Consider the following 11,066-nt stretch of genomic DNA (forward strand, 5'->3'; position numbering starts at 1 on the left):
AAAAAAAAAAAAAAAACTTATATATTTTTAGATATAATTTAAGATTACCTATTCATTGGTAAGATATTGCAATTGTGAAGAAGTTCCGTCATATGCATTGGACGCTACCGCCATCCTATAAGCTCTTATCTTTTGAGGAAGTCATCAAATTCCCTCTCCACAAGTAGTAGTATAACTACTAGATTGCTTTCTTTACTTACAATAAGTCCTCTCTCTATATGTGCTTGTGGGACATTACTCTCTTTTATCTATAAAAATGGAAAGCCATAATGATATAATAATCCTTATATAAGTATGTTTTCTTTTTCTCTTATACCCACCTTATACATAACATGTTAAATTAACTCATACTTAAAAAAAAAAAAAAAAATCTTTCTTTTGGAGATGCGGGGTATCAATCCCCGTACCTCTCACATGCTAAGCGAGCGCTCTACCATCTGAGCTACATCCCCACAATTTTTGCATCACAAAACTCTAAATTTTTCATCATCAATAATAGTGAAAATGAAGAAATATTGCTGCACAACAGGTCATGAATAAGGAAAAAATTGAAAAGAAACAATATTATTTAATAAAAGTTAGTCTTATTTTTGGAGATGCAAGGTTGATCAATCCCCATACCTCTCACATGCAAAGCGAGTGCTCTACCATTTGAGCTACATTCCCATGATTCTTACATCCTAAAACCCTAAATGTCCCATCATCAATAATAGTAAAAATAAAAAAATATCAAAATATTAATAACAAATAGTTTGTTTTGGTGATGCGGGGCATCGATAATTGTGAAAATGAAAAAATATTATAACAAATTCAATACTTTCTTTTGGAGATGCAGGTTATCAATCTTCGTACAACTCGCATGCAAAGAGAGCGCTCTACTGTCTAAGCTACATCTTCACAATTTTTACGTCACAAAAACATAAACGTCTCGTCATGAATAATAGTGAAAATTAAAAAATATCGCTACTCATTATGTCATAAATAAGAAAAAATTGAATAGAAATAAAATAGTAATAGAGAATAGTTTCTTTTGGAGATATGGGGTATCGATCCAATCCCCGTACCTCTCGCATGCTAAATGAGCGAATAGAAATAAAATATTACATCATAAAACCCTAAATTTCTCATCATCAATAATAGTGAAAATGAAGAAAATCTAGAAATGCAGGGTATCGATCTCCACTTACATGCAAAGCAAGCGCTCTACCATCTAAGCTATATCCCCACAATTCTTATATCATAAAGTCCTAAGCATCTCGTCATCAGTAACAGTGAAAATGAAAAACTATCCCAGCTCATTATGTCCTAAATAAGAAAAATTGAAAAGATAAGAAAAAATTGAAAAGAAATAATATTTTGTAATCGATTCAATTGAAGATGCAAGGTAACTTTCCACATGGGAAATGAACACCCTAAATGCCCCTTCATCAATAATTGTGAAAATGAAAAAGTATATCGGCATATTATGTCATAAATAAGGAAATATTGAATAGAAATAAAATATTAATAATAAAATAGTTTCTTTTAGAGATGCGAGGTATCGATCCCCATACCTCTCGTATGCTAAGCCGTACCTCTCGCATGCTAAGCAAAGCTACATCCCTACAATTCTTGCATCACAAAACCCTAAATTTTCCATCATCAATAATAGTTCAAATGAAGAAATATCGCTACTCAACATGTCATGAATAAGGAAAAATTGAAAAGAAGTAATTTTCAAAATAGTGACATGAAAAACTATTCCGGCTCATTATGTCGTAAATAAGAAAAAATTGAAAAGAAATAATATATTTAGTGATTGATTCATTTTGGAGATGCAAGGTATCAACCCCATAACTTTCAACATCAGAAGTGAGCGCTCTACTATCTAAGCTACATCCCCACAATTCGTACCACAATCTCTTAAAGGGGCATTTTGAGAATCAAACTCGAGACCTCTCACACCCAAAGCAGGAATCATACCACTAGACCAAATGCCCTTGTTTTACCACTTGAAATGTATGTATGAAGCCTTAGGCCTAGGTATTAAGGTCGTATTTTGTTTTATTGTAGGAAACACATGAAGTCCTTAGATGCAGAATGTGTCTGGGAGAATAAAGCCTTGGGATGGGATGTTAAGAAAGACTATGAGTATTAAGAGCATGATGGTAAGTATAAAATGATGTGTCTTGGAGAATAAAGCCTTGGGATGGGATGTTAAGAAAGACTATGAGTATTAAGAGCATGATGGTAAGCATAAAATGATGTGTCTTGGAGAATAAAGCCTTGGGATGGGATGTTAAGAAAGACTATGAGTACTAAGAGTGTGATGGTAAGTATAAAATGTCGAATATGAAGTTAGGTTGATGTCAAATATGAAGTCCTTTGATAAGAAAAGATTTAGACATAGGGGCATTTCAAGAATTGAACTGAAAACCTCTTGCACCCGAAATGAGAATCACACCACTAAACCAAATGCCTTTTCTTGAACATCAAATATTTTTAGCTTTTACTCAAATATATTTTCTCATAGTAGTTGGAGGGCATTGTTATAATATAAAAAGGTTATCAAATAAACCAACAACCCGACAAAAAAAAAAACAAACTAAATCAATTTGGGTTGGATTGATTCGGTTAAGTTCATCCATTTGTTTGATTTAATTTTTCCATTTTGTCTCGTATGACAAGAAAATAAAGTTGTATTGAATGCACCTTAGTTTCATCTATGACAAACTCAATGAAACATAATTGCATTAATAGTACTCAGAGTTGGAGTCTATAAGCATTTCATGAACTTCAATCCAATTCATGTTTCATTACAGATGAGATAAACTTTGGGGAACTTTAAATTACTTCATGTGGAGTTTCAATTACTGTATGCTAGTTACCATCTTTAGGATTAACTAATTGGACACGAATTCATGAATTTAGGGAAATTTTTGTGTAATTATCAACTATAACTTATGTTTTCAAATTTTTAGGACATAATTTAGGTAGCTATTTTTATGAGTCGTAAACTTGTTTCTTTGCATAATATGGATTTAGTTGAACTATTATTATCGATAAGATGGAGAAAGAAATTGTCTTTGAAATGACTAATAGACCTAGGTTCATCATTGTTGTTTTTTAACTTGTGATTTTGCAGAAAGGTACAAGAAGTTCAAGAATCTGGATTTGAATCTGGTTAAGGAACAACAAGAATTGAAAGTTTTGAATTCTAAACCAAATTTGTACCTAATTATTACTTTTGATGACTAATTATAAATTAAGAGAAAAATATTTTTGTAAAGATAGATTAAACTTTAAAGCTTTGGTGACGAAACCATGTTTAGACTAGCAGTTTAAAATCAGGAGATGCGGTCACAGGTGTGATTATTTTGGATGGGTTCGTATTAGGGAGCCTTCAAAGGTTGTGCACTCACAGACGGGGTTGTTATGCAGCGTTAGTCTGTCTTTGTGTTTTAGTTTTTTTGTATTTTTTTTTTGTAATTCTATCCCAAACATTTTTTTTTTGTTTGGATAAATTTGAACAACACCGTCTTATAATTTAATTTAATTTTATATTTAATGTGGTGTTATTTTCTCAATCTCATTTTAATTTTACATCATTATTTTATATTAATATACTGGATCAACGTTATAGTGTCTAGATATCATGAGGAGGAAAAGAGTTTTCGTTGGAGTGCGAGACATTTAATCCATGAAATTTTGATATTATAAATGAAGAAACTAGAGATGGTCCCCAAACGTCGGTATGGACCATTTCCAATCGCACTTTCTTTGGTTCTCTAGCAGCTTTTGTGAAGCTAACTCGTTTATATTTTTCCATATCGCAGCTTTCACAAATACCCATATCAATAGATTTTAGGCCTTCTAAAACTCCATTTGCACCCATCATCTTCATTTCTTTAATGCTTATATGTGCAAGTCTATTGACACTGCTGTTGGGTGTAAAAACTTGGTTGTTGTTGCTGTTACTTGAATTGGAAACACTCTTAGCAACAACAACCTTTTTTATACACTCTAGTTGGTGTATAGGGTTCCATATTTTAGGTCATGCTACCACCATGACACCCTTCACAATCTTTCCCAAACTCTTTCCAAACTCGGCTGCATAACCTGTGCTATCCAACTGACCAATAGAGATCAGAAATATTTCTGACATTCTAAAATGTCCACTCACTCATTTCCTGTTAGAGTTTATATGTAGACATCTCTCTTCCCTTCAATCTCCAACGTTTTGTTGTCGGCAATATACACCTTCCTAACATTTCCTTATTTGAAATTTTGAAAAAATTCCTTACTTGGAGACGAATGAAACGATGCAACTGAATCTAAAATCCAAAATTCAATTGGGCTATTCACGCTAAGGATTAAAGTATTCTCAGTATCTTCGGCTGAATATATGGAATTATTGTTATCTTCAAATTTGTGATTTTTCTTTTCTTTAATTTTGTACAATCTGTACGAAAGTGTTATTTTTCTCCACAATTTCAACTCTTTTAGTTTTGTTTGTTTGGAGATTTTTCACGGTTTCTTAATTTTGATCGCCCATGTTTGTTTGGGCTCTTTGATTTACTTCTTCCCCTTCAATCAACAATGAGAGCATTGTCTGATGAATCTCCAATTTCTCGTTTGGGCTTTCGCTGACATCTTGAATTTCATTAAATTTCAATTTATTAGATCCTCGTGAAATGTTGATTGCAGCAAAACAGTATACCATGACTCGAGTAAAGATTACATAAAAATCAATGCTTTAATTTCATTTTTTAACATAATTTTCACCCAACTCAATTGACTTACAATCATGTTGAACTAATTTATATGATTTGCAACAAATCGACATTGGTAGATTGAACAAGCTATGCATCAAATACACCTTGTTCATAGCCGACGTATTTTCGAACATATTTGACAACACCTTTAATAGGCCCGATGTCGTCTTCTCTTTGATGATGTTGAACGTCATGTTTCTAGACAGCGTCAACCAGATTAACCCTACGGTGTGTATGATTAGTCCTCAAAATCATATCTACACCCATCAGAACTAAAATATCCCAAAATGTACTACAGGAGAACGTGACCAGTTGTTGTTTATTCACTTTTAGCTTATAACATTGCTCTATTTGAAATTGTTTTTAACGTCTTTCCTCGCTCACGTTTTCTAAAATATTTCTTCTAAACGTGATTTGAGCATACACTTCTATTGTTCGTTCAGTCTGAATTTTGCATGGTTGACTTGTTCACTAGATTAGAACAAATGTCACATAATTATTGTCTCACTACTGCAATAGTGCGATTGTGACACTTGTCTTCCTTTCAATTGTGGGCCGCATCTTCTGACTAGTTACGTGAGTTTGGCTTGGAGCATACGTGTAGGTTGAAAAAGAAATAGTTGGATGTGGACTGGGAATAAGGGTTGGGCCATGGAAGGTTTTTTTTTTTTTTTTACCACATATGGACTTTGGGCTAGAGAGTCTTAAATTTAGGTTCGTTTGAAAAATTTTGGTTCGTTTTTTAGTTCAAACAAACCCAAATTAAACCTACTAGTACCTTCTTCCTTGCACAACTCACTCCTATTCTTTGTTCTATCTTTTCTTGCTCTCTGAAACTTCTTTAAAGGCTATTGTTCACCGATTATTTGGGAGCATCTTCCTTAAAAGAATTGTGACCACAGATGACCTATGTAGAAAATTTGTACCCATTTCCTAAAACCTTTAGCGGACAACATACCCAAAACAGATGCGCTACACCTCGTCTCACCCCTCCGGAGCATATGGATCCACCCAATCGATGAACGCTCAAACCAAACTCGCCCATACTTTTTGGCACAGGGATGAGAGAACCAATTCGAGTAATCTACAATGGGGAGACCCCTTAAAGCAACAAACAAGAATGGCTCGGTTGATAGCAGGGTTAAAGAAAAGGCGAGTATGAAAAGACGTATCGCGTAACCGTCCCTGTAAGCAGCTTCATTCTTTCTTGATCTATGAACCGACTTTATGAAAAAAAATCAGTCTTTCAGCTGAAAGTGTGATTGTTGGGTATGGATAAGCGAACCTCTTGGTTCGGGGGAAACCAGAGATGTTGGCTAAGAAAGCTAAGCAGGCAAGTACAGGACGGACAAAATGCACATACAAATTGATTGACATGATCCCTCTCCCTCTATGTTTGGCTAGTTGGCTAGTTACACGATAAGAGGGAAAGCATACCAGGCAAGGAAAGAAAGGCTGCTCGATCTCCTGTAAGGCCAACCCTCAACGGCGAGCTCACCAGGCAATGCTATAAGTCCAATAGAAGTCCAAGGTTTCGTCTACTACGGACTAGGAAGCTCTTGGAGGATCTAACATGAAATGAGAAATACATTCGATTACGACAACTAATAGATAACGAACTTTTTGGTAGAAATTGAATGATCCCTTGGCTCGGGCAAGAAAAGGAAAAGGTAGTCGTACTTCTACCTTTTCTTTCGGACGAGAGGAAAGTTTGAGCTGAAAGATTAAATCACACTAGATAAGAAAGGCGGGCTTGGCAGGTTTCTCCAAACGTATAAACAAAAAGAAGATACGGATACACATACATTTTTGCATGGAAGAACCTAGCTGAACCAGATCAAGGGTCCTAACCTAGTTCGATTGACCTTCTTTGGCTAGCCCCCGCCACTTGTAACGAGGTCAACCCGTATGTGCTTTTTCTTTTCGTTTAGTTAGATAGCTTACCAGCTCTTTCAGCTCATAGCAGCAGTATGAAAAGCGGAATCCTCATCCTGAGTCGAGTCCACATTGCCATACGAATTGACATCGGCCAAACCAAGGGCTTCTATTTTTTCTTTAACGAAAGCGGAATTAACAGTTTCGATAAAACCAACCTCTTTTAAAGAAGGAGTCGCTCTACCTTGATCACCGTGGACATACGCATCTCCCTCTTTAAATTTGCCTACCATGAAAATGGAAGTTTCCTCACGATAGGCCCTCCCAACTGTCGAACGTCTTTCGATCAATCGAGAGAGGTATAGAATAGTACAACAAACCAACAAGACAAGAATGGACTCATAAGATGGGCGGTCAAGGAATCAATTTCATTTGTGTTATCCGCCAAGGAAATGAACAGGGAATCGATTTTCTCTTCGATTCGTAAACTTCAGATCTGATCTTACTTTCGTCTCCGGGTGACTGAGAGAGAATTTGGGCCTGGCGTGCAACTGGTTTGGTCAACAATAAGGTACAAAGCGGATTGATTAAATGGGCTTGAAGTTCCATTATCGTTAGGTCGAAGATCTCTACTAGGTTTAGTGCACTTTGGTAGTTGCGAATGTTGCCGTAATCGAATGTCTTTCTCATTCGACATTCTCTCTTACCAAGCACTCATACTCGCAAGGGTTGAGGAGACAGTCCGTGAGGTAATTGGGCTTCGAGATTGCGGATACGCTAAAAGAGCTCGCTTTCGACTTTCTACCTCGGCGTTTTGTGCCCGGTTCTGGTTCTGGAAAGGGTCTGATCTCTTTCATTGGAGCACATTGATGCCGAAGGAGTCTTCGGAACCGGTGGAGAGGCTATGATGACTTCAGGCTATTCAAATAGCATGACTAAGTCATACTCTAAATTTCGTTTTCATAAACCTGCCTGATGATTGATAAAGTAAGGGATTTTAAAAGACAAAAGAATGACAATTTCTTTTTCATAAACCTGCCTGATGATTAATAAGTCACACCCGAAGCTTTTGAAAATGAAAGCGTGTATAACTCAGATCCATTTTCTCTTCGATTCGTAAACTTCAGATCTGATCTTACTTTCGTCTCTGGGTGACTGAGAGAGAATTTGGGCCTGGCGTGCAACTGGTTCGGTCAACAATAAGGTACCAAGCGGATTGATTAAATGGGCTTGAAGTTCCATTATCGTTAGGTCGAAGATCTCTACTAGGTTTAGTGCACTTTGGTAGTTGCGAATGTTGCCGTAATCGAATGTCTTTCTCATTCGACATTCTCTCTTACCAAGCACTCATACTCGCAAGGGTTGAAGAGACAGTCCGTCAGGTAATTGGGCTTCGAGATTGTGTATACGCGAAAAGAGCTCGCTTTCGACTTTCTACCTCAGCGTTTTGTGCCCGGTTCTGGTTCCGGAAAGGGTCTGATCATTGGAGCACATTGATGCCGAAGGAGTCTTCGAAACTGGTGGAGAGGCTATGATGACTTCAGGCTATTCAAATAGCATGAATAAGTCATACTCGGAATTTCTTTTTCATAAACTTGCCTGATGATTGATAAGGTAAGGGATTTTAAAAGACAAAAGAATGACAATTTCTTTTTCATAAACCTGCCTGATGATTAATAAGTCACACCCGAAGCTTTTGAAAATGAAAGCGTGCATAACTCAGATTCATTTTCTCTTCGATTCGTAAACTTCAGATCTGATCTTACTTTCGTCTCTGGGTGACTGAGAGAGAATTTGGGCCTGGCGTGCAACTGGTTCGGTCAACAATAAGGTACAAAGCGGATTGATTAAATGAGCTTGAAGTTCCATTATCGTTAGGTCGAAGATCTCTACTAGGTTTAGTGCACTTTGGTAGTTGTGAATGTTGCCGTAATCGAATGTCTTTCTCATTCGACATTCTCTCTTACCAAGCACTCATACTCGCAAGGGTTGAGAAGGGTTGAGGAAACAGTCCGTGAGGTAATTGGGCTTCGAGATTGCGTATACGCGAAAAGAGCTCGCTTTCGACTTTCTACCTCGGCGTTTTGTGCCCGGTTCTGATTCAGAAAAAGGTCTGATCTCTTTCATTGTAGAGCACATTGATGCCGAATGAGTCGTCGAACCGGTGGAGAGGCTATGATGACTTCAGGCTATTCAAATAGCATGACTAAGTCATACTCGAAATTTCTTTGATTAATAAAGTCACACCCGAAACGATAATCATACCACTAGACCAAATGCCTTTATAGTAGAAACTTCTTGCTAATTCATTTTAATACAATATAATCATTATTATTATATCTTTTAGATCTAAACCGCTGGTTTGCCACAATCTATTGAGAACAAAACGGTGTAAGTTTTAGTTTGATAGTTCCATTTGATATACACTAGGTTGTTGGAGACAGTCCGTGAGGTAATTGGGCTTCGAGATTGCGTATACGCGAAAAGAGCTCGCTTTCGACTTTCTACCTCGGCGTTTTGTTCCCGGTTCTGATTCAGAAAAAGGTCTGATCTCTTTCATTGTAGAGCACATTAATGCCGAATGAGTCGTCGAACCGATGGAGAGGCTATGATGACTTCAGGCTATTCAAATAGCATGACTAAGTCATATGAGTCGTCGAACCGATGGAGAGGCTATGATGACTTCAGGCTATTCAAATAGCATGACTAAGTCATACTCGAAATTTCTTTGATTAATAAAGTCACACCCGAAACGATAATCATACCACTAGACCAAATGCCTTTATAGTAGATCTTTGATTAATAAAGTCACACCCGAAACGATAATCATACCACTAGACCAAATGCCTTTATAGTAGAAACTTCTTGCTAATTCATTTTAATACAATATAATCATTATTATTATATCTTTTAGATCTAGACCGCTGGTTTGCCACAATCTATTGAGAACAAAACGGTGTAAGTTTTAGTTTGATAGTTCCATTTGATATACACTAGGTTGTTGAATTGTTTTCTTTGAGGCTCATTCTTTTGAGAATTGAACTCGAGACCTCTCGCACCCTAAGCGAGAATCATACCACTAGACCAAATGCCCTTTCTAAACAATTGCAACATTTTTAACTCCTTCTCAGTATATTTTTTTCTCTCAAGTTTGAAATCTATTTTCTTGAGCGGTTGTTGGACTCTAAAACAAAAATTTGATGGTCTAGTATGCAAGTGTTCAAATAAACTACAACCCAACAAATGAATCAAACTAATCCGTTTGGGTTGGGTTGGATTTATTCGGCTCAGTTCATCAGTTTGTTTGATTTAATTCTTCTATTTTGCTTCCTATGTCAAGAAAATGAAGTTGTATTGAATGTAACATAGTTTGATTTATGACAAACTCATATGAAATATAATTGCATTAATAGTACTAAGAGTTGGAGTCTGTAAATATTTCATGAACTTAAGTGCAACTCATGTTTTATTAAAGACAAGATAAAATTTAGTTAAGTAACTGGAACTTTAAATTACTTCATGTGGAGCTTCAATTACTCTATGTTAGTTGGTATCTTTAGGATTGACTAATTGGACACGAGTTCTTTGATTTACGGGATTGTTTTATGTAATTTTCAACTACAACTTATGTTTTCAAATTTATAGGTCATAATTTAGGTAGTGGTTGTATATTATGGATGAACACTAGAGTTTCTATCCCATTCACCACAACTACTCTAGTTTTTGTTTGAAGGCTATAATTGTCATCTATGTTGTATGACAATAAAATTTGTTTGGATGAAATTTTAGTTAAAGTTGCATATTTTACTTCTTGCGAGTAAAACATTTGTTTCTTAGCATAATATGAACTTAGTCGAAGAGTTATTAGGAATAAGATGGAGAAAGAAATTTTCTTTAAAATAATAAACAGACCCAAGTTCATCTTTGTTATTGTCAAATTGTGATTTTGCAAAAAACTTAACTAATATCAAATATCAAGGTAAATCAAGAATATATCCTACACGTCATTCAAGATGACAATAAAATGGAGTTAAATTGAACGTAGTTTTAGTTTCATGTTTGGTAGGTTTAATATGAAGCATAATTGTATTAATGATATTAAAGAGAAATTCGTGTTTTATTAGAAGAGACCAACTTCATTTAAGGTACTAGGAGTTTAAACTACTTCCATTGTAATTTCAATCACTTCACAATGATTACAAATTTAAGGTTGGCTAATTGAACATCAATTATCAACTTTAGGTTATAATTTAGGTAGTAGCCATTATAATATTAATGAGTATAAGAGTTACAATTTTCCATGGACCATATGTCTTATAGTTAAATAAATATATATATATTATGTATGTCGAGGTCTGGATAAAGCACAAAGTAGTAAGGAACACCATTGTCAACTCTAGAGCCACCCACAACATGATGGAGACCGATGCAAAATAT

General features: G+C 35.7%; 1 non-coding gene across 1 annotated transcript; it reads right to left on the reverse strand.

Annotated features, from left to right (window-relative positions):
• Positions 1-379: 379 nt before the first annotated feature.
• On the reverse strand, positions 380-452 carry TRNAA-AGC. Its single transcript has one exon. It is a non-coding gene; the product is annotated as a tRNA-Ala (tRNA).
• Between the last annotated feature and the right edge of the window lie 10,614 nt (positions 453-11,066).

The sequence above is a fragment of the Cucurbita maxima genome, unplaced genomic scaffold (assembly GCF_002738345.1).
Source record: "Cucurbita maxima cultivar Rimu unplaced genomic scaffold, Cmax_1.0 Cma_Scf00042, whole genome shotgun sequence".
NCBI classification, from domain to species: Eukaryota; Viridiplantae; Streptophyta; class Magnoliopsida; order Cucurbitales; family Cucurbitaceae; genus Cucurbita; species Cucurbita maxima.